This window comes from Arachis stenosperma, chromosome 5, assembly GCF_014773155.1.
Source record: "Arachis stenosperma cultivar V10309 chromosome 5, arast.V10309.gnm1.PFL2, whole genome shotgun sequence".
In the NCBI taxonomy this organism is placed as follows: Eukaryota; Viridiplantae; Streptophyta; class Magnoliopsida; order Fabales; family Fabaceae; genus Arachis; species Arachis stenosperma.
Window position 1 is genome coordinate 101,918,818 of NC_080381.1, and position 9,133 is coordinate 101,927,950.

Here is a 9,133-nt window from a genome sequence, read left to right on the forward strand (position 1 = left end):
CTTGCACCTCAAAGATCCCTAATTTCTCCATTACAGAGAGGGGCATGAGGTTTACACTTGACCCTAAGTCACACAAGGCCTTCTTGAAGGTCATGGTGCCTATGGTATAAGGTATAGAAAACTTCCCAGGATCCTGCCTCTTTTGAGGTAGTTTCTGCCTAGACAAGTCATCCAGTTCTTTGGTGAGCAAAGGTGGTTCATCCTCCCAAGTCTCATTTCCAAATAACTTGTCATTTAGCTTCATGATTGCTTCAAGGTATTTAGCAACTTGCTCTTCAGTGACATACTCATCCTCTTCAGAGGAAGAATGCTCATCAGAGCTCATGAATGGCAGAAGTAAGTCCAATGGAATCTCTATGGTCTCATTTTGAGCCTCAGATTCCCATTGTTCCTCATTGAGGAACTCAGAGGAGATTGGTACACGCCCACTGGGGTCTTCCTCAGTGGCGTCCTCCTCCTCTCTTTCCTCTCCATATTCGGCCATGTCTATGGCTTTGCACTCTCCTTTTGGATTTTCTTCTGTATTACTTGGGAGAGTGCTAGGAGGGAGTTCAGTAATTTTCTTGCTCAGCTGTCCCACTTGTCCTTCCAAATTCCTGATGGAGGACCTTGTTTCATTCATGAAACCTTGAGTGGTCTTTATTAGATCAGAGACCATTGTTGCTAAGTCAGAAGTACTCTGCTTAGAGCTCTCTGTCTGTTGCTGAGAAGATGATGGAAAAGGCTTGCCATTGCTAAACCTGTTTCTTCCACCATTATTGTTATTGAAACCCTGTTGAGGTCTCTCTTGATTCTTCCATGAGAAATTTGGGTGATTTCTCCATGAAGAATTATAGGTGTTTCCATAGGGTTCTCCTAGGTAATTCACCTCCTCCATTGAAGGGTTCTCAGGATCATAAGCTTCTTTCTCAGATGAAGCATCCTTAGTACTGCCAGGTGCATTTTGCATTCCGGACAGACTTTGAGAAATCAAATTGACTTGTTGAGTCAATATCTTGTTCTGAGCCAGTATGGCATTCAGAGTGTCAATCTCAAGAACTCCTTTCTTCTGACTAGTCCCATTGTTCACAGGATTCCTTTCAGAAGTGTACATGAATTGGTTATTTGCAACCATTTCAATTAGCTCTTGAGCCTCTGTAGGTGTCTTCTTCAGATGAAGAGATCCTCCAGCAAAGCTATCCAAGGACATCTTGGATAGTTCAGAGAGACCATCATAGAAAATACCTATGATGCTCCATTCAGAAAGCATGTCTGAGGGACATCTTCTGATTAATTGTTTGTATCTTTCCCAAGCTTCATAGAGGGATTCTCCATCCTTCTGTCTGAAGGTTTGGACTTCCACTCTAAGCTTACTCCATCTTTGTGGTGGAAAGAACTTTGCCAAGAAGGCATTGACTAGCTTTTCCCAAGAGTCCAGGCTTTCTTTAGGTTGAGAATCCAACCATATTCTAGCTCTGTCTCTTACAGCAAAAGGGAATAGCATCAGTCTATAGACCTCAGGGTCTACCCCATTAGTCTTGACTGTGTCACAGATTTGCAAGAACTCAGCTAAAAACTGATGAGGATCTTCCATTGGAAGTCCATGGAACTTTCAATTCTGTTGCATTAGAGAAACTAATTGAGGCTTAAGCTCAAAGTTGTTTGCTCCAATGGCAGGGATAGAGATGCTTCTCCCATAGAAATCAGGAGTAGGTGCAGTGAAGTCACCCAGCACCTTCCTTGCATTGTTGGCATTGTTGTTGTTTTCGGCTGCCATGTCTTCTTTTTCTTTGAAGAATTCGGTCAGGTCCTCTAAAGAGAGTTGTGCTTTGGCTTCTCTTAGCTTTCTCTTCAAGGTCCTTTCGGGTTCAGGGTCAGCTTCAACAAGAATGCCCTTGTCTCTGCTCCTGCTCATATGAAAGAGAAGAGAAAAAGAAAATGTGAAATCCTCTATGTCACAGTATAGAGATTCCTTGAAGTGTCAGAGGAAAAGAGAAATAGAAAGAAGAAGGAGAAGAAGAATTCTAACTTTAATTAGATAAGGTTCGAATTGTGCATTAAGAAGGAGTGGTACTCCATAAATAGAAGGATGTGGGAAAGAGGGAAGAGAATTTTCGAAAATTCAATTAAAAAGATTTCAAAAACATTTTAAAAATTGATTGATAATTTTCGAAAATTGAAAGTGGGGAAGAATTAAAGTGATTTTTGAAAAAGATTTTGAAATTAGAAGTCAAAAAGATTTGATTGAAAACTATTTTGAAAAAGATGTAATTACAAAGATATGATTGGTTTTAAAAAAAATGTGATTGAGAAGATATGATTTGAAAACAATTTTAAAAGATATTTTGAAAATAATTTGAAAAGATATGATTTTAAAAATTTATGACTTGCCTAACAAGAAAAGATATGATTCAAACATAAAACCTTCCTCAACAGAAAAGGCAAAAAATGTTCAATCAAATCATTAATTGTTAGTAAGTATCTTTGAAAAAGGAAAGAAATTGATTTTGAAAACATTTGATTGATAAGATTTGATTTGAAAAAGATTTGGTTTGAAAAACTTTGAAAACTTGAAAAAAAATTGATTTGAAAACAAAATCTTCCCCCTAGCACCATCCTGGCGTTAAACGCCCAGAATGGTATACATTCTGGCGTTTAACGCCCAAAATGCTACCTCTTTGGGCGTTAAACGCCCAACTAGGTACCCTGGCTGGCGTTTAAACGCCAGTCTGCCTTCTTCACTGGGCATTTTTGAATGCTCAGCTTTTTCTGTATAATTCCTCTGCAGTATGTTCTGAATCTTCAATTCTTTGTATCATTGACTTGAAAAGACACAAATTAAAAATATTTTTGGATTTTTTTTTAATAATCAAAATGCAACAAGAATCAAATAACAATGCATGCAAGACACCAAACTTAGCAGTTTGTATACTACTGACACTATATGAGACACATAAACACTCAAGCCAAAAGAATTCAAAGATCAGAGTAAGAAATCATCAAGAATTACTTGAAGATCCTTAAGACACATGAATGAATGCATGCAATTGACACCAAATTTAAGATGAGACACTAGACTTAAGCAAGAAACATCAAATATTTTTGGTTTTTATGATTTTGTAAATTTTTTTGTGTTTTTCGAAAATTAAGTGGAAAAAGATATCAAAATTCTTAATGAGAATTCCAGGAATCAGTGCAATGCTAGTCTAAGACTCCGGTCCAGGAATTAGACATGGCTTCACAGCCAGCCAAGCCTTCAAAGAAAGCTTCGGTCCAAAACACTAGACATGACCAAAGGTCAGCCAAGCCTTAGCAGATCACTGCTCCAAAAGCAAAATTGATGAAAATCAACAAACTCTTGTGGTGATAAGTTGAAACCTCGGTCCAATCAGATTAGACATGGCTTCTCAGCCAGCCAGATTTCAACAAATCATCATGAAACTCTAGAATTCATCTTCAAGAATTTCGAAAAAAATAAATACCTAATCTAAGCAACAAGATGAACCGTCAGTTGTCCAAACTAGAACAATCCCAGGCATTGTTACCAAAAGCTTGCTCAAAACTTGAACAATCCCCGGCAACGGCGCCAAAAACTTGGTGCGCGAAATTGTGAACAATACTTTTCACAACTCTCATAATCCCTGGTCATGAACTCCAAAAACTTGGTGGTTCAATTCCATGGCATTACACAACTTCGCACAACTAACCAGCAAGTGCACTGGGTCGTCCAAGTAATACCTTACGTGAGTAAGGGTCGATCCCACGGAGATTGTTAGCATTGAAGCAAGCTATGGTCATCTTGTAAATCTTAGTCAGGCAAACTCAAATGTATATGATGATGAACGAAAATAACATAAAAGATAAAGATAGTGATACTTATGTATATCATTGGTGTAAGAGCTTCAGACAAGCGTATGAAGATGCCTTCCCTTCCGTCTCTCTGCTTTCCTACTGCCTTCATCCAATCCTTCTTACTCCTTTCCATGGCAAGCTCGTGTAGGGTTTCACTGTTGTCAGCAGCTACCTCCCATCCTCTCAGTGAAAGCGAGAGCATATGCTCTATCACAGCATAGCGGAATTCAGCTGTCGGTTCTCGGTCAGGCCGGAATAATATCCATTGATACTTTTGCGTCTGTCACTAACGCCCTAGCCTGCTAGGAGTTTGAAGCACGTCACAGTCATTCAATCATTGAATCCTACTCAGAATACCACAGATAAGGTAAGACCTTCCGGATTCTCTTGAATGCTGCCATCAGGTCCTGCCTATACCACGAAGACTCTGATCTCACGGAATGGTTGGCTCGTTTGTCAGGCGAGCACTCGGTTGTCAGGCGATCAACCATGCATCGTGCAATCAGGAATCCAAGAGATATTCACTAAGCCTCAGATGCTTGTAGAACAAGAATGGTTGTCAGTCACCTTGTTCATGGGTGAGAATGGTGATGGGCGTCAATCATCACCTTCATCAAGTTGAAGAACAAGTGATATCTTGGACAAAGAACAAGCGGAATTGAATGGAAGAATAATAGTAATTGCATTAATACTCGAGGTACAGCAGAGCTCCACACCTTAATCTATGGTGTGTAGAAACTCCACCGTTGAAAATACATAAGCATAAGGTCTAGGCATGGCCGAATGGCCAGCCTCCCAATGATCTAAGATAGCCTAAAACGAAGATAGCTACCAAAGTCTCCAGATACAATAGTAAAAGGTCCTACTTATAGATAACTAGTAGCCTAAGGTGTACAAAGATGAGTAAATGACATAAAAATCCACTTCCGGGCCCACTTGGTGTATGCTTGGGCTGAGCAATGAAGCATTTTCGTGTAGAGACTCTTCTTGGAGTTAAACGCCAGCTTTAGTGCCAGTTTGGGCGTTTAACTCCCAATTAGGTGCCAGTTCCGGCGTTTAACGCTGGAATTTCTTGAGGTGACTTTGAACGCCGATTTGGGCCATCAAATCTTGGGCAAAGTATGGACTATTATATATTGCTGGAAAGCCCAGGATGTCTACTTTCCAACGCCGTTGAGAGCGCGCCAATTGGGCTTCTGTAGCTCCAGAAAATCCACTTCGAGTGCAGGGAGGTCAGAATCCAACAGCATCTGCAGTCCTTTTGAGTCTCTGGATCAGATTTTTGCTCAGATCCCTCAATTTCAGCCAGAAAATACCTGAAATCACAGAAAAACACACAAACTCATAGTAAAGTCCAGAAAAGTGAATTTTAACTACAAACTAATAAAAATATACTAAAAACTCAACTAAAACTACCAAAAACATACTAAAAACAATACCAAAAAGTGTACAAATTATCCGCTCATCAATGATTGAGGCCATTATTTGTTTTAGCTCACTTATCCCAAATAAGCCTACCCTTTAAATTACCTTTGTTAGCCACTTTGAGCTTTTTAATCCCCTTCTGTTCTATAACCACATCACTAGCCTTAAGCAGAAAAACAAATTAAATATCCCAATTGAATCTTTGGTTAGCTTAAGATAAAGATTGTGTATCAACTAAGTGTGGGGAAACTGTGGGAACATGGGTTAATAAGGGAATGTATCATGTTTCTATTATTGGGAATTTGGGAACCTACTCATGAAAAACCAAAATAGAAATATAAAAAAAATCCATGTGCATTGACAATGTTATGTTTATTTTTATGATTCAAAAAAAATTTCAATAAATAAGGGGACAAAATTACCCCAATATTAAGCTTTAATAGAAAGATCAATGCACATGTGATAAAAGTAAAGAAATATCAAAAGTTTGGTACATGAGTATGTGATACAAAAGTGAAAATTATGGATAGCTAGGCGTGATTTAAGAAGTTATATAGAGTGTGTGTGTGTGTTTATGTGAGAGCTTATGTTAGTCAAGGATTTAATTTATAGCTCACTTAGCCATACATATATCCTCACCCTTGCCTTGGCCCCATCACAACCTTGAAGAGACCTCATGATGTTTGCATTGGTACATTAAATACTTGTTGATTGGTTAGATGAAGAACAAAGTTAAGAAAGCATGACTAGAGAAGAGTAGAGTGAATTACCCTATACACTTGAGAGAAGTAAGAGTGATATACACTACCAGTGAGGGTTCAATGCTTGATTCTATGTTCCCTGCTTTCATGAGCTATCTTCTTACAAGTTTACTTGTCTTTCATTGTATAATTTGAATTAGTGGAATTGATTCATATTTGTCTTGAAGAATTTTCTTACTTTTAACCAAGTAGATAGAAATATTTTTGCATTCATATAGATAAGTTGCATTTCATACATTTTACCATTCCTCTTCATTCCTTTAAAGCTTCTCTTGAGCTTAGCATGAGGACATGCTAATATTTAAGTGTGGGGAGATTGATAAACCACTATTTATGGTTTATCTTGTGCTCAATTGAGTGGTTTTTATCAAGCCTTTGCACACTTATTCATACTATTTGCATGGTTTTACAATTCCTTCCTTATGATATGATATATGTGAAAACATATTTTCTATGCTTTAGAAATATTAAATTTAATTATCCTTTATTACCATTCGATGCCTTGATATGTGTGTTAAGTGATTTCAGAGATTACAGGGCAGGAATGGCTTAGAGGATGGAAAGGAAGCATGCAAAAGTGGAAGGAATACAAGAAGTTGAAGAAATTGTTAAGCTGTCCAGCCTGACCTCTTCGCACTCAAACGGTCATAACTTGAGCTACAGAGGTCCAAATAAAGTGGTTTCACTTGCGTTGAAAAGCTAACATCCGGGGCTTCGATTTGATATATAATTTGCCATATTGGCCGTACAGATAGGCGACGCGAATGCGTGCTTCATGCGGAAGCGTCGCATCTGCAAATCTCATTCCACGCAAACGCGTGGATGATGCCGCCGCGTCACTTTGCCGCGATATGTACAGACCAGATATCACAATCAGTGATTTCTGGGCTATTTCTGACCCAGTTTTCGGCCCAGAGAACACAGATTAGAGGCTATAAAGTAGGGGAATGCATCCATTCATAATTATACTTTCATAATTCACTTTTCATAATTTAGATGTAGTTTTAGAGAGAGAGAGGCTCTCTCCTCTCTCTTAGGATTTATGATTAGGATTCCTCTTAAAGAATTTAGGATTTTTCTTAGTCATTAGGATTGTTTCTTCATACCAGGTTCAATAATTTATGTTTCTCTTCTACTTTTATTTACTCTGATACTTTTATTTGTATTTGATTTATGTTGCCCAATTGGCTTATGAACTTTTCCATGTTAGATTTGACTGCTTTTATTAATGCAATTTGAGATATTTCAGACTTATATGTTACGGATGCTTTGGCTTTATCCAAATTATTTTCATTCGAGTATATTTCCTTCCCTTTTGGCCTTGGTTGATTAATTGGTAACTCTTGAGTTGTCAAACTCATTGTTGATTGAAAATTAGAATTCTTCAAGAATTAACTCGAGTTCCAATAACTTTAGCCCTTTCCAAGGAAAGACTAGGACCTGAGGAATCAAAATTATTCCATCCACTTGACTTACCTTCATAGTTAGAGGTTGACTTAGTGGGAGAAAAAAATCCAATTCTCATCACAATTGATAAGGATAACTGGTAGGACTTCTGGTTTTCATACATTGCCAAGAGTTTTATTAGTTATTAATTTATTAATTCCCTGCAATTTATTTCTCTTATTCAAACCTTTTTCAAAACCCCAAATTATACCTTTGCATAACCAAGAATAATTCATACTTCCCTGCAATTCCTTGAGAAGACGACCCGAGGTTTGAATACTTCGGTTATCAATTTATTTAGAGATTTGTTACTTGTGACAACCAAAACGTTTGTACAAAGCGATTTTCTGTTGGTTTAGAATCTATACTCACGACACGACTATATTTTTACAAAATTCTTTACTAGCAAAAATCCTAACGTCATGGACATTAAAGCTGAAGATGAAAATGGCCATTATTTTAGCATTGCAAACCTAGGCGTGCCACTTGATATCGAAGGCGTGGCACGCCAACCCCTTTCATACAATGGGCATGCCACTTGGAGTCTTGGGTGTGGCACGCCAGTTCAAATGGCCAGAGAGGAGATTTTGGTGCATTATTGAAGGCATGGCACACCAGTTTTGGGCGTGGCACGCTAGTTTCACAACATATGGGGTGTGACACGCCAAAAGTGGGCGTGGCACGCCGGGTTACTTGACAGACTGACCTAGTCACTTTTAAATGGGCATAACTTGAGCTACAAAAGTCCAAATGAGTTGATTCTAAAGGCGTTGGAAAGCTGACATCCAGGACTTTCCAACCATATATAATACTTTATAGTGGATGATGTGCGAAAAATGATCCGACACAAAACTCACCGGCAAGTGTACCGGGTCGCATCAAGTAGTAAAACTCACTTAGAGTGAGGTCGATCCCACAAGGATTGATGGATCAAGCAACTTTAGTGAGTGATTAGTTTAGTCAAGCAAACATTGGTGAGTGAGAATTGTTGCAGCAGAATGTAAATAGCAAGGAAAATTAAAGTGCAGAAAGTAAAAATGCAGAAACTTAAAGTGCAAGAAAGTAAAATAGCTGAAACTTAAATTGCAAGAAATGTAAATTGCATCAAATGTAAAGGGGGTTGGGTGCTGGAAATTAAAGAGAGCAACGAAGCAAGCAATCAAGGAGATCTTGAGAACAAGTAACAGGAAGCTTAAAGTGCAGGAAAATTTAAATCAAGCTCACAGCAACTCAAATGTAAATTTCAGAGGAACAAAAGTACAGGAAGAATAAATTGGGAACAATGTAAGCAGAGAAGTAAAATTGCAGTGAACAAGAACTTAGAGCACTTACATGAAATGTAAATTGGAAGCAATGCAACAGAAAGTAAAAACACTTGAAAGATTAAAAACAGAAAAGCAATGCTTAATTTGCAGCAATTTAAAAGGGTGTTGAAGATCTCAAGGGTGGAGGAGACTAGAAAACAAGTCTAGATCTCCAATCCTTCCTTGATCCAACAGAGAAGATGCAGGAAATTAAAGATGAAAGCAATGAAGAGAACTTTGATTCAAATCACAATTCACGTGAAAGTTTGCAGAAGAAGAACCAAGAGAAATCTTAGACTAAGAGGGAAACAGAATTCCTTCTCCCCTTAATCCAAAATTCAAAAACAGAAAATGAAAACTAAAGAG

The 9,133-nt window shown here is 38.1% G+C and overlaps 1 non-coding gene across 1 annotated transcript; it reads left to right on the top strand.

Annotated features, from left to right (window-relative positions):
* Positions 1–1,243: 1,243 nt before the first annotated feature.
* On the top strand, positions 1,244–1,351 carry LOC130984281 (small nucleolar RNA R71). Its single transcript, XR_009088224.1, has one exon. It is a non-coding gene; the product is annotated as a small nucleolar RNA R71 (small nucleolar RNA).
* The last annotated feature ends 7,782 nt before the right edge of the window (positions 1,352–9,133 follow it).